Source organism: Podarcis cretensis (assembly GCF_951804945.1).
Source record: "Podarcis cretensis genome assembly, chromosome: 3".
In the NCBI taxonomy this organism is placed as follows: Eukaryota; Metazoa; Chordata; class Lepidosauria; order Squamata; family Lacertidae; genus Podarcis; species Podarcis cretensis.
This window is the reverse complement of record NC_137172.1, coordinates 78,880,501-78,895,696: the sequence shown is the minus strand read 5'-3', so window position 1 is coordinate 78,895,696 and position 15,196 is coordinate 78,880,501. Positions and strand designations below refer to the sequence as shown.

Here is a 15,196-nt window from a genome sequence, read left to right as displayed (position 1 = left end):
GACCTGTATTGTCAATATGTAACTGGTCAATACCATTTGTTGTTGGAGCAAAACCCCTATCTTACTGGTATAGCCCCTTTAATGATCAGATCTTTCCGTTTATCTGCTTTCTTATTGCCTGAAAATACTATATCAAGCATATGAACTGTTTCTCAATTCCTATCCACAGCTGAAAGAGAATGTACCATATGAAGACCTTGACAAATCTTGTATGTCTGCATGTCTTTTCATATGTCTAATCACCCACAGTAATGCATGTTTACATGAACAAATTCATTAGTTTGTGGCATGAAAATTGTTTTAAATATGTTGATTGAAGGAAATGTCAAAGACTTTTGGAGAGTGAGAATGAAAAATTGTAAATATAAGAAAAGTATATATTTATGCTCTCGGCAGCCAAATGTTCTTTTTAATGGAATTTAAATAAATGGAATTTTTATGACAAAAAGGCAACAGTAAAAAGCAGTGATTATATTTTTCATAGTTCATTTGCCTTCTTTGCCCTGCAGATCTTGTGTGGAAGGAAAATGAGATCCCTAGTGAAGTCTACAATGTGATTGACTCTGAAGAAAGATTCTGAGACCTATTGGTGCTTAATGACCCTTGTTGGCCTGTGCTATAGGAACTGGTATGCTCTTAAAAAACAGACAACAGATTCTTTAGAAATGATAAGAAATGTCATTTCTGTTGTGTGTTATCATTGTAGTTGGACGTTCTTAAATGTTACTGACTTTAAATAGTTGATTTGTAGAAAGGCATGCTAACCAAATATACTTGTGGAAATCAGAAAACTAGCCCAGCATCGTGACTGAAGACAGTTAAATAATAACAAGTTTGGTATTTGTGAATCTGCAGAGGAAAACAATCCCTGTAGGTGAAGCCCATAGTCATCTTTATGTGCCATTATTGTCTGAATATGATAAGGACATAACTCAAGCTTGGATGATCTTTGGAAATTGTGAAGGGCTTAAGCAACAAGAGGTCTATGTACCCTTAAGAATGTCTGCCTCAATCCATTAAACATAGTTCAGGTTAACACCAGAATCTCAAAAGTTATGGAATGCTGCTGCTTCTCAACCAGCAAATCTTTCTAGACTAGGTCTGGGCAATATCTGGTTTTCAACATCGCAATATATCACCAGCTAAACATTGTGATATATTGATATATCAGAATGTTTGAAATAAGGATGGAGCTGTGTAGAGGTATTAGCTAGCTTCATCCCCGCCCCCTGCCCCCAATATTGTGATTTCTGCATGGCACACACACACATACCATGATTGGCCAGGTCAAAAATTATGAAACCAATATCACGAGATGGTCTTCAAACTGGTTTTGGATGATATATCGATATATCACATAGCCCTATTCTAGACCATGATAGCGACCTAGATCAATTCCACCCTACCTTATATGTATATAGCATTATCTAAAAACCATGGAAGAATAATGCCGTTTTTAGAATATACAAAACAGTATTGATATAGTATCAAGCTTTTGGGTTCCCCATAACTCTGGAGGGAAACCAATACAATATGGGGAAGTGGGGAGGGTATCTGGTCATGATACTGATGCACAAGTTTACAGGGTTGTTGTTGTTTTTCTGTCACAGAAGGCACCAAGACTGCTATTTAGCTTTGTTCAAAGTTGCGTCCCATTGTTTTCAAATGACATTCTTCCCATTAGTTTGTGTGTGTGTCTATATGTGTGTTGATCTGCAAAATGCAGCTTTGAAGGGGCCAGTGTGGGAAAGGGCACTTGGAGGCTTGGTGAGGGAGGACAGAGTTTGAGTTTACTAAGAAGGGTGTACAGGATGGGCGAGAGGACCACGGGGACACATGTCCTCATGTTGTTGAAAGAAGCTGAGGGACCTGAAAGGGGCACTTGACTGGTGGGGAATGTATGAGGAGTGCTGAGGAATTTCCCACTGTTTTGTATGTTAAAAAGTGTTCTGCTATGGCATCGTAGCATTTTAAGTTGTGAGAATTAGAGCAGCTGAGTCAGTGCCAGTGAGGCCATGGCCAGAGGCCCTATAACAAGGCACTGTGTGACCCTGAACTTGCCAGCCATATTTTATATTATATACATTTTTAACTTAGTTGAAACTGAGGATAATGTTGAGAACTACTTTATTTCATATATTCTGCATTGAGGTAAAGATCAGGAAAGGCAATGATCTTTCCCCCTTTTCACATTTTTGAAAGTTTTCTAGAGGTCACAAAATTGCAACCTTTCCCTATTTCCTTCCCTGAAGGTTTCTGTTGGACACAGCACCCTAAGGTGGAATGACTTAGCTAAATGCCACGTCAAAAGATATAAGAATATTAATTTGAAGACATTTTTATGGTATATGTGATCGGTAGCCACTTAAAATTCCTGTCCTGTGAGCAACATGTGAGAAGGTGGTAACAAAGATCTCAATTTAGATGGTTGAAACTGAATAGAATAAATGAGATTATTTGCTCTGGCCCAGTCCATATTCTTTCTCCATATTCTACCCTTTTCTACATTCTTGTGAAACAAGCTAAATGGCTGGTAGGGTCATTTTCATTTTCTCTTCTTTCCCACCCCAAGTTATTTCACTTCTTTGTCTTTTGTTATCTTATTATGAATTATTATTTTTTTAGTGTCAAAATTGGGTCAAATATACTTGCAGTGCAATCCTATACAAGTGCAATCCAATTTAGTGTCAAAATTGGGTCAAATATACTTGCAGTGCAATCCTATACAGGGCTAGTGGAAGGATAAGGCTAGGATTATAGCCATATGCATTAACTGTAACCTGTTTCTGAAAACCAAAATAGTATGTCTGCCTATCCATTGGGATTGGGACTGTGGTGGGCATGGAGGGGTAATTTAACTCTTTCCCTCCCAGTCACAATCCCAATGTAAACCTTCCTCTTTCCTCCAAAGCTGCTTGTTATATTGAGAGAAAAATAGTGGCTTCAGGAGAGTGAGGTGATTTTCATCAGGGCCATACAAGGGGGAGATTGGTTAAACAATCCCTCTATGCCCACCATGTTTCTGATCCTGCTATTTTGGTTTTTAAGAACCTGTCACTTCAAGTGCAAAAATGTATTTAGTGTAACATTTAGTTTAGCCCTTGCTGTAATCCTAAAAATTAAGGGTGTGCATCAGATTTGGACAGATCCTGAATCCGTCACTGAGATAGGCTGCCTTAGTGGGATTCTGGGGATTTTAAGGCAAAGCTAAATCTGCGCCTGAGCCTGAGCCAAACCCCACCCCCATATAAATAAATACCCCCCAAACCAAGACATTGCCTTAAAAATTTAAAAATACCCCCAGATGGACATGTTGCCCCCCCCCCCACAAAGAGGACATGTCCAGGATTTCCCGGACGTATGAAGACCCTACCCTATTGGAACCAGTGGGATTTTCTTCTGAGTAAAATGCAGAGAGTGGTGATTCTCTCACCACACACACACACACACACACACAGATAAAATTTCCAAAAAAAGAATTATTCATATGTATATACAGTTGGTGCACTTTAATCAACTCTGCATACAATTCAATACTAAAAGTGTAAATGGAAAGGTCCAACATTGATTATCAATGTAGCTTAAATTATGGCTGTTGATTGCACTCATCTGATGTTGCAAAGTGCCCTGCCCTTGGCAATTTGGCTCTAGGCAGCTGTCTGCCTTTGAAGGTCAGTGTAGATCCTTTGTAGTTACGGATTGACAGATCAGACTGTTTCTTTACCAGTGGCATTCTTATAGGTCCATTCCATCCTGGGTTTTGCAGATTTACAATTGTATGCATTTTGTATTTATAATACACATGCCCAAAGGGTGGAACACAGGACAGCGAGAAGTCTGGATACAAACGATTGAAAATTTTGCCTATGGTTTGCCTGGATAAGTGAGGATGACAGAGAGAACATAGCAGTCCTCAAATATCTGAAGGGGTGCCATGCAGAAGGTGGAGCAAACTTGCTCTTTGCTACTCCATAGGGCAAAACTCGAACTAACAGGTGGAGACTTTGGGAAAGCAGACAGCAAGAGCTATTTGACCATGGAACAGACAGCCTTGTTGGTGGATGGACTCTCCTTTCCTAGAAATATTTAAGCAGAGGTTGGACAACCAACTGCCTGGGATGCTGTAGGTGTAGCCTGCATTGTGAATCCTGCACTTAGCAGGGGGTTGAACTAAATGACCTCCCAATGTTCCTAGGGTGTGGCCTAGGAAGAAGTTGATGTCACAGCAACAGTACTGAGGAAACCTTGTAAATGATTTTAAATAAATAACTGTTATTAATGTGAAGCAGTCTCTCTCTCCTGAATTCCTTAATGTGCAATACAATAATATAAATAAGCTTTGGGATGAGTGTTGACTAATTAAAGTAAAGGTTGCCTTTGCTTAGGGTTGGCTCCCAGGTCTGACACGTACTGTACATCCTATACAATTCAACAGCAAGCTATGTTTTAAAATGTGTTTCTTACGAATAAGTTTTAATCTGTTCACAAATACTTGTGAGAATAATATTGCAAGCGGGGCATTCCTCCTGCATGTTGCTATTGGTTCCTTGTGAGACTGAGTTTTGTGTAATTTTGTCTGAAATTTTCATGGGTTTTATGAAAAGTAACAATTTATGTGAAAAGAGATTCTTCTTGAAAATCAATTCAGCAGCATGAAGTAATGTACTTGCCATGTGGGAATATTAATAGGAAAGAAAAATGACATGGATATATAAGAAATTAAACTAGATCCCAGGAGAGTAGATATCTGTGAGCGTTGCAATGAATACTGTAAAACATATATCCCACCATTTTGCAATCAAAGGAAAAACATATGTAGAAAATTATTTTTCAATCTCACTCCTGTGATAAGATATGTATATAGGAGGCATAGAATAGAACAAGTCCCATGCCCATTGAACTGAAAGCAGAAAGTCTGTTGATTTCAATCAATCCTGGAAACAAGTATAGCTATTATAATGGCCGTATACCATTTGGGCTGAAATGTTGCTGACTTCTTTTTGTGCAAGGACTGGGAAGTCCCTTGGTTTGGGTTTCACAGTGGGATAGTAGTGGTGGGTTATGTTAGTGCGTGAATGCCAACTCTTTGGAAACTTTTTATTTGTGCCAGCAGAGCTCCATAGAAATTCTCCTTGTGTCTTCACAGCAACAGCAGCAGTCCAGTCCGCTCTTGGTGAATTTCCATGACAGGCATAAACACCTCACCCATTGAGTTCTTCTCTTAATGTCTTTGTTATTTACAAGTTGTATTACACTACTGGTCTACACAAAGAAAACAAATCAGAAACAGAACTATATACAAAGCTCTTCTGTCCTCTGCCATCTGACCAGAGAGACATACTCTGGCAGCACACACCGACCAATGCTGATTCACACATGCCAACCTTCCTCACTTGATCACATGACCTGAGAAGGATATGAGTTGCTGTGGAGAATTCTCATTGCTAAGCAACTGTTCAAGGCCGTTACAAGTTTATGTTGGCAATACACCAGTGGGGCAGGTGCCAGACTTCAGGTGTGCAGGGTCTACTTTGATTTTCATTACAACCCTAAGATCTAGATGCAGACGAAGTAAACAGGTGGTGTCAGCAGGAGAGGGCGGGCCATGGACACCATGTCTCTTGGAAACAGGGTGGTTCCAGAATAGGGCTCTGGCTGTCTCCTTGCCAAGTGGCAAAATAGGCTCCTCCTCCTCCTCCCCTCCTCACAATCTGGGCTGATCCCAGCCGTCCCTGAGGAGGGGAAGGATGTCTGGTTGCAGAACAGCCACTGCTTCTAAAAAGTTATTCATGTGAGTATCACAATAGTCTAGGGGCAGGACTGAGGAACCTCTCCATCCTTAATGTATTTAAGAGGAACCTCTCTACCCTTATTTTCCTCTTCTGTCCCTGTCCCCTTTCCCGTGTGTGTGTGTTTTTGGTTTGGAAGCCTGCAGATAGAGACTGTCTTGTTTTAATGGATTGTATGTAAGCTGCTTGGGAGCCTTTTGGAATGAAGAGTGTGGGGGGATGATGATGATAACAAAAGAAGAAGAAGAAGAAGAAGAAGAAGAAGAAGAAGAAGAAGAAGCAGCAGCAGCAGCTCAATTTTGGTATAAAAACTGCACACTTTGAATTACAGAATTCTGAATCCAGGAATTTATTTTAAGTACAAAAATTGAATGGAGACACACAGGAATCCAACCCTAGTTACCCATCCCTCAGCTTTCAGCAGTTTAGTGGAAATGGTCATGGGACTACAATTCTAATATTCATTACAGTAGCCCAACAGAGGCCCAGCCATGCAGAAATAGATCTGTACTGTTTGCATGGAAAAAGGAAAAGTAAAGTTTCTGGTGCCCTGCTCCTCCATTAGGGGAAGCAATAAGCATCAATATGTTTTGTTGTTTTCTTATTTGGAGCAGACATTATGCCATCTATTGAGATAACTGGCATTTCAAGAATAGCAGAACCACCAGTTCACTTACAATTTGAGAAAGCTTCTTGAGTGCTTTCACCATTAATAAAAGGAGCACTGCTTATTAATGTTGTGAGCCCCTGACACCCACACCCACACCCCAGTAATTGGATGCATTTCACCTTTCCTATCTTCTTCCATCCTGCTCCTCCAAGGAGTAAGTGAAAGCTCATAGAATACTTTTCCAGTATTTTTTTCTCTCCCCCCCCCCCAAGAAGTTATACATTGCAACCATAGGGGGCAATGCAAGCTTATTGGTGGCGCTCCAGGCTGCATGCACACGTAGGTGTCAGCTGTACACACAGGATTACCAGGCTACTGTATGCAGAGAATGTATTCCTCTTGGTTTACATTAAGTAACTTATGATTAACTGTAAAGCTGTATTGTGCCTTTGCCTCCGAAAGTTCAGTTTCTCACTTGTCTTTAGTCTTCTTGAGTTGATATGAAGAAGGCAGCAATTTATTTTGCTCTGATCATTTACAGTGCTACACACAAAGCAAGCGAACATGTAATTTTGATGGCGTCAAAGTTGAAACAGGCTGGTGTTAGTATGAGCCTCTCGGTGTGCGCTGACTACAATCTGTCAGTATTTCTGACATAATTTAATTTCTGCAAGTGCATTTCTTCCTGACATAATTTATACACCCTAATATAAATCCCAAGTGTTGAAATCAAACTTGTACCTAAATTGTATTGGAATTTTCATGGTATCTATTTATTACAAAAAAAGCAACAACACTGAATAAAATGTAATTGTCATAACAATAAAACCGTATTTATACATTACGTTATTCAGTTGTATTTACTTTCACTGATTGGAAAGCTCTTTACAGGAAAAGAGCAGAGAATGAAAATAATGATAATTTCCATATCCTCCAGTATAATGCATGACTACGAGTGTAGGTTTCCCTGCCCCCTCTTCTGTAATACAAGATTATTTAGGAGAAACACAACTGAACTACTATTAACATGATTAGAGGAGCTGCTCTTACAGCCTATTTTCCCTTATTTTCATTTTGTTTCATTGTAAAACATGTTTTAGACAATTACTATTTACCAGGATTTCTTGGGGGGGGGGGGAATGTAATGTTCAACCTGAATGTTAAAATGCACTCTCTGTTTTGAAGCTGATAGAAATATCATTTAAATTGAACTCTTCATGCAAAAGTACAGCAGATAAATCACTTAGCAAATAAACACTCCATCAGTCGCAGATTGGAAGTATGCATGACTTTCTTTGAAAGACATGCATCTATATCAAGCCTTCTTGTGTGGTGTTTTTTGATAGGTATATGACGTTTAGGCCCAATCTATGACTTTAAAATATTAGCAGGAATCCCAATTGTTGAGAATCAAGAGGGGGGAGATAATCTGCAGAAGTAGAAAACAAAAGGGGGGGTACCTAAAGGAGCAACAGTAAGAACACCAAGTATAAGCCAGATACTCCAAGACTGAGAATGCTAAATGGCCACAGAATGCTGAGGGGGAGAAACTCAAGGGGAAATCCTAAATGAAGGCATGACTGTCTGGCTGTATGGAACATCAAACAGAAATGCTCCATGCTACAAAATGTTTCAGGTTCAACTTTTGAGCTCTAAAACACAGGTGCTAGTGGAGTCTAGAACTGTTTAGCTCTGTGTTTTATGTGGAGAGGGAAGCAACTCTTTGGCTCACCTGTGCAGGCACTTCTTCCTGGGAGTAAGGAGTAATGGAAACTTCATATCTTACTGGTGCCTTTTTTGGAACACCAGTGTCTACCTTTGTTCTGGTATGCCTCTGTGTTTCTAGTCAGTCTTTGAAACCAATTCTTGGCCTGTTCTCCAGTCCCGCATCTGGTTTTGTCTACTCCTCCTGCTTTGCCTTCAGTCCTGACTCCTGGCTTTTTCTCCACTCTTGCCCTCTTGTTTTTACTCTTGACAGCCAGACTCCTGGTTCACTCCAGAGATTGGTGCCAAAGGATTAGCTCTGTAGTGGGTTGGTTGGTACAACTAAGTGCCTGCAAATCCTTTCCTCCTTTCCACAATAGGCTTCTTAGTGCTTTCTGAAGCATAGTTCTGCAGTCACCTAGAAGTGAAAAAGCAAACAAACACTGGTTCTGTTTCAACCACAAATATAGCCCAATATGCTGCATAACAATTCTGTAAAGCCCATCCCTATGGGGAAGTTTGTTAGTCTGTTTGCTCAAAAGTAAGTACTGTTTGAGTCTAGAAAATGTGCTTAGGAATCCAACAATTTCCCCATTTGGTGTGGTTTAAAGCAGTTCCTACTTCTCCTGGCCACAGATGAGATCTGTCCATTAAGTGATCATTTTCTGTTCCTTCTTGCCTCACATGCATGATTAAAAAACACAGGAAAACATTATTGGATCAAAACAAGTGACAACATTATTGTTTATATATGCAAGTTAATTTGGCTCAGGCATTGGGTGATTTCCCATTCAGTTAGCCCATATGGTGGCTGCTGACCAGGGAGTTGATTCTGGGTAGGATTGTCCTGTAACTTACATCATAAAGGAGCAGCCGACTTAGGGAGTGTGTATGAACAAAAACATCTCCCCTAGGTGAACATGCTGTTAGTCATTGCTTTACTCTGTCTTTTCTTACTGATCAATCGAACTAACAAGATTGTGTGAAGTAAAGAATGGAAGTTACCCTTCTCTTAGCACTCAGATTGTAAACAACAACACTCCAAAATAACCATTCAAAACTAAACATGTTAGAATGAAAACCATAGGAACAAATGACTCGACTGAACCTAAACCACTGAACTGCTTAGCATCCAGTAAAAGCCTGTGCTGCAGATAAATTAAAGTGATGACTGAATGGGCAACCTTGCATTAAAAAGCATGTACAAGGATTGCCTCTTTCCTTGAGCTGGTGCCCACTTAATCACAATCCCTTAATGGGTCACAACTGATATCACAAAAGCACCAATCCACAATAGGACCCTTTAGCAAACCTGAGTCACTGAAAAGCAGCCAGAAGCAGGATAAAAATGCTTGTTAATATAGTGCAACACCCCCATTACAGCCCCACAGCTCCCACCCCCACATAGCTAGAATTGCAAAGCTTGTGGGTGCCGCAGAATCCCTACAAAATCCCCACAGCCCACCTTACGACAAATGTGCAGGTCTAAAAACTGTTGAGTTTAGAGGGAATGTAAAGGTAAAGGTACCCCTGCCCATACGGGCCAGTCTTGACAGACTCTAGGGTTGTGCGCTCATCTCACTTAAGAGGCCAGGAGCCGGCACCGTCCGAAGACACTTCCGGGTCATGTGGCCAGCGTGACGAAGCTGCCCTGGTGAGCCAGCACCAGTGCCGCACACGGAAACGCCATTTACCTTCCCGCTATAAAGCGGTACCTATTTATCTACTTGCACTTAAGAGTGCTTTCGAACTGCTAGGTGGGCAGGAGCTGGGACCGAACGACGGGAGCTCACCCCGTCGCGGGGATTCGAACCGCCGACCTTACGATCAGCAAGTCCTAGGCACTGAGGTTTTACCCACAGCGCCACCCGCGTCCCTTAGAGGGAATGAGGGAGGAAGAAAAACAAAGAACAAAACTAGAACCATCCAAGTGCAACATTTTGATTGGTTTTACTTATTTTACTTATTTATACAATTTCACTATTGCAAAAAAGGAAGGAAGGAAGGAAGGAAGGAAGGAAGGAAGGAAGGCTCCAGTATTTACTGGGATCAAGGACCAAAATGCCAGTAATTAGCCTGCTGAATTAAAAGCTGCATTGCACTGAAGAACATGAACTTAGAGATACAGAAGATGAGCAAGATGAGCAGTGAATATTTTGCTTGTCTTGGGTCCATAAGAGACACTCATGGGCAGTACAAGGCAGATGTCTTTATGAGGGTCAACGAAACACCTTGCTGTTCATAAATGATCAAGAGCATAGCAACTGCTGATTGGATGTGTGTATGTGTGTTTTGTGTCCAGCTGGTTAAAAACTTAAATCTTATCTTGTTGAAGCAAGTTATTTCTTCTCTATACTTTGCATTGTGATATGGCTATTAGCAAAAAAGGCCTTTAGAAGGAGAAACACCATTCTCTCTGAATTCATAGACACACTGAAATAATTCTGATAAACATATCTTAGCTTATTAAACCAAAGTATAAGCAGTCATTTTGTTTGTGTGTAGAGCCCCTTCATTCCTCCTTTAGTCTGAACTGAGATAATATGGTGACATGTCCTTGAACGACTCATAGGATTAGACCATCTTCAAGCCCTTGTTTAATATTCCAGCTGGTTCTAAAGTTTACAACCGTAGTTCCCAAATTCCGATGATAACCTGGTACAGTAGAATTAAATATATGGCTACTGTATAATCATGCATTTTGGGGGAGTAACCAGATGAGCAGAGCATAATGAAACACTACCCTTATTTAATGGAAATTGGCAAAATATTTGACTATGTTATATATTGGTTTATTTTGATCATGCAGGTTCTGGCTCTCATCAGGAATATGCTGACTGGAAATGGCAGAATAGCAGGTAGGGGATACTTCCTTTCATATACTCTGTGGAGAAGGAGATTTGAGCACAACAGATTGTATACATCATAGAAGAAAGTTAGTGGACATTGAACAATATTGTGTTCAGTATATCCAGGGCTTTTTTTCAGCCGGAGTTCACCAGAGCTCAGCTCTAGCACCTCTCAGGTGGGTGCCATTGCCATCTAAGAGAACAAGGGAGAGGCACATGGTGAGCTCTGGCACCTCTTTTCCTAGAAAAACAGCACTGAGTATGTCTTTTATAGCACAGAAACCATTTCCATGGAAGCTTTGTGAATATTAAAGCATACGCTTTAGAAATCCATTATATTTGTCACCTTTTCGCTGTATTGTGGGTAAGGTTTGCTTCAATGCAGATGAGGAACACAAGTGCCAACTGACAATATGAAGACGCATTTCACTCCTAGAGACTGAGAATATGTCACAGCATTCTTAACATGATATCTTTTCAAAGGCTTAAAGCTGGACACTTCACATCACAAGGGGATATTCAATATTTCAAAAATTGATATTGGGCAAATTTTCCTATGCCATTCTGCCCTAACAAAATCCATTTCATGTTTTTCTAATGATTACTAAGGCAAGAGATAACGTATTTTGTATGATTGCTGTGGCTGACATAAAAATTAGAATTCGTTACCTTTCAGAGTGTAGTAATAAAGGGGCAAGGGGCAAGGCACTTCATAGTGCTTTTACTTTTTAGCCTTATGAAAATCTATGTGCTTCAACAGCAATGTCCATGTGCAGTGTAATATATGTCTGTTAGCAAATACAGCTAAAAAAGCTGCCTCCTGGGGAAAAAACCATTTTTGAAAAGACCTGCTCTAAAATCAAAATTGAATTATCTTGGTCAATATTTTTTGCTTTTAATTTTAATTTTAATGGCAAATATTAATAGAGCCCTCTAAATAAATAAATAAATAAATGAAAAGCCGGGGACAAACTGATCCCCCTCATCCCCCATCTTTTGTTGTTGCAGCGCTGTTTGTATTTACATCCAGTCATTTATTGCCCATTAAAGAAGTAATGCTATGTTAATGTAAGGAAAAAAATCAATGCTACTCAGATCAGTAGCTGTGGGGAAACAGTGCAGCAGCTGGTTTGCAAACAGCAAGCCCACATAGATCAATGAAATTACAAGCTAAATCTGCTGATGCTCACAAACGGCTCCAGCATTGTGAAGTCTAACCTTTCTCAAGTTCAAGATCTCTGGCAAGCCAGCAATTGCTAAATGAAAAGGAGGGTGGGGAGGAGAGAGAAAGGAAAAGAAAGAGAACATATCAGTGGACTTGTTTGGAATTTTCAGCATCATATGTAATATTCCACTTTTGAAGTTATCAGTATAACTGCACGTTTGTAACAGATATAAAAGCCTCTGTAATCTCTAAGTGAGCAATGCTGCAATCTGCACACTTGGGAGATTTTCTTTTCAAAAAATGTTCAAATCTGTCACATATTACCTTGAACTATAACACTGGAGGGGTAGAGAGCACTTCTGTAATGTGTTTCGTAATGTGAATTCCAGGAAATAATTTATAAATGAACAACAGCAGGACTTCTGGGATGTGCTAACGGCCTTTTGTTTCATGCCTTGAATGGCTGCCTTAAAAATATTCCTTTAACTTTGTATAATTAAATCTGTACATATTGCAAGATAGAGTCATGTTGATCCTTTACACACGTTTGCCACCCAGGAAAACAACCACCATGGAAACAGTAAGAATGCAATGCTAGAGAAGTCTGCTCAGATATAACCCCCATGGAGTTTAATGGGGCTTACTCCCAGGTAAGTGAGTATAGTATTGCTAATATTATACATTGCTTGCTTATTTTTGATTCTTTGCTGAGTGTTGACTATGTGATGTGATCCAAAGAATGCACACCTCTGGCATGACCAAACTTTTCTGCTCACTTCACTGCCAATGACGGGTGGCACATATTAATCTATTTTCATGAATGCAAATGTACCCTTTTTGGAAGTGAATAGGGAAGCTGTTATAGATGTCAGAGGTTTGTTCTTTCCCTCTGAACTCCCTCAGATACCAATACTACTTGTTTGCCTTTCTCTATTCCACAAATGTAAGCTTTGAAGGGGCATGTTTGGAGAAGAGAGGAATACACTGAAAGAGTATGCACACATTCCAGCTTGTCAATATCCTTTTTAAATTGTGGTGCCCAGAACTGGAGACAATAATCCAGGTGTGGTCTGACCAAGGCAGAACAGAGCAGGACTATTACTTCCCTTGATCTGGACACCATGCTTCTGTTGATGTAGCCAGAATAGCATTAGGTTTTTGTTTTTGTTTTGCTGCTGCATCACGCTGTTGACTCACGTTAAACTTGTGGTCTACTAAGACCTCTAGATCTTCTCACATGCACGACTGTCAAGCCAGTTGGCTCCCATCTTATATTTGTGCAGCTGGTTTTTCCTGCCTAAGTGTAGAACTTTATATTTGTCCCTATTGAAATTAATTTTGTTAGTTTGGGCCCAGTTCACCAATCTGTTAAAGTAGTATTGAATTTCGATTCTGTCTTCTGTGGTGCTAGCTACTGGTCCTAGTTTGGTATCACCTGCAAATTTGATGCACATCCCCTCAATTCCTTCACCCTGTAGAACCCCACTTGTTACTTTCTCCAGGATGATAAGGAACCATTAAGGAGGACTATATGGGTTCAGTTACTCAACCAAATCCACCTAACGGTAATCTTATCCAGCCCACATTTTACCAGCTTCTCTTCAAGAATATCATGGGGAACTTTGTCAAAAGCCTTACTGATATCAAGATACACTATGTCCACAGCATTTCCCTCATCCACTAAACTTGTAACTCTGTCAAAAAAAGAAATGAGATTTGTCTGGCATGACTTGTTTTTGAGAAACCCATGCTGTGTTTAAATAATCACAGCATCCTTTTCTAAGTGCTCACAGACTGACTGCTACCTAGGTCTTCTTTCCTTTCCTTTCTGAAGATGGGGCAATATTTGGCTTCCTCCAGTCTGCAGGGACTTCACTTGTTCTCCAAGAATTCTCAAAGGTTATAGACAGAGGCTTTGAGATTACATCTGCAAGCTCCTTTAGTATCCTTGGGTGCAGCTTATGAGGTCCTGGAGATTTGAATTCAAAGTAGCTGCACAATGAGTTAAGCGTATTCATATTTTGGAGGGGGGAAAACATGATAGGAGACTTAGGGTGGCATCCAGAGTTAGTCCTATTACCCTGAATAGGAATAATGTTGGATACAACCCTTTAATATTTTATGTAGATGTGAGTGGATGATAAAAGAAACATGTATGCTTCTCAGCATATTGAAGCCAGCACCCTATGTCCACCTACCTGAGAGTAAGTATGAATGTATTTGATGGGACTTTCAGATTAGACATGCATGGGCTTGTGCTGTGTGTGTTTCACTCCAGCATGCTATCAGCACATCAGGAGCAAGCAGAGGAATGAGGAATTAGTTTGATAGTCTTGGATACTTCCTTTTCTTGGTCCAGATAAATCTATCTATCTATTTACAAGATTTCTAGCTTACCTTTTGGAGTGTTACACACATTAAAACCTGATTCACCGTAAACAATGGCCAATAAAAGGGAGAAAAAGAGAGACATGTCAGATAAATACAGTGAACATCCATTTAATTGCATACTACTGCATTTTTTTCCTTGCTAGGAATTTCTCTCATCCCCAGAAAGATATAAACCAGATCAACAAGACTTATATAATCCAAAACTTTTGAAGGGTGTATCTGCTTGCAATACCAGTGAAACATAATGATGTGTATTGTTATATTTGGAAGTTATAGGCCACAATCTATTTATACGGAACTAATACTTTTAGTCAGCAACATGTACATTGACATCAAAAGATGCATTCAGTTTATCACAGGAGGCTAATATGACCATTGTGACAAAGATGTGCCTCTGATCTGCTCCTGAAAGAAAGTAGAGAGGCCCTTTCATGCATGGGAGCCTTAGGTGTACATGGGTGCCTCTTTGTGTATCAAGAGCCAATAGACTGTGCTGAGCCTTTTGTCTTAAATCTAATATTTAGGGAACTGAAGGAAACAAGACAAGGATTATCTATGACATTTTCATTTTTAGATACAGTGCTATATTTGCTGGTAAAGCAAATGGCTGTCATGCATTCATTGAATAGTGTGAGTAGTAATAATAATAAAAATCCATCCACTCTGAGCCTAGGATAAGCTTTAATTT

The 15,196-nt window shown here is 40.0% G+C and overlaps 1 long non-coding RNA gene across 2 annotated transcripts in view; it reads left to right on the top strand.

The window, feature by feature from the left end:
* LOC307213673 overlaps positions 1-15,196 on the top strand; it is a 189,218-nt gene that overhangs the window by 133,677 nt on the left and 40,345 nt on the right. For both annotated transcript variants that reach the window (XR_013837622.1, XR_013837623.1), the window contains 3 exons: positions 510-628; positions 10,913-10,961; positions 12,676-12,767. This is a non-coding gene — a long non-coding RNA (uncharacterized lncRNA). The remainder of the gene's footprint in view (positions 1-509; positions 629-10,912; positions 10,962-12,675; positions 12,768-15,196) is intronic.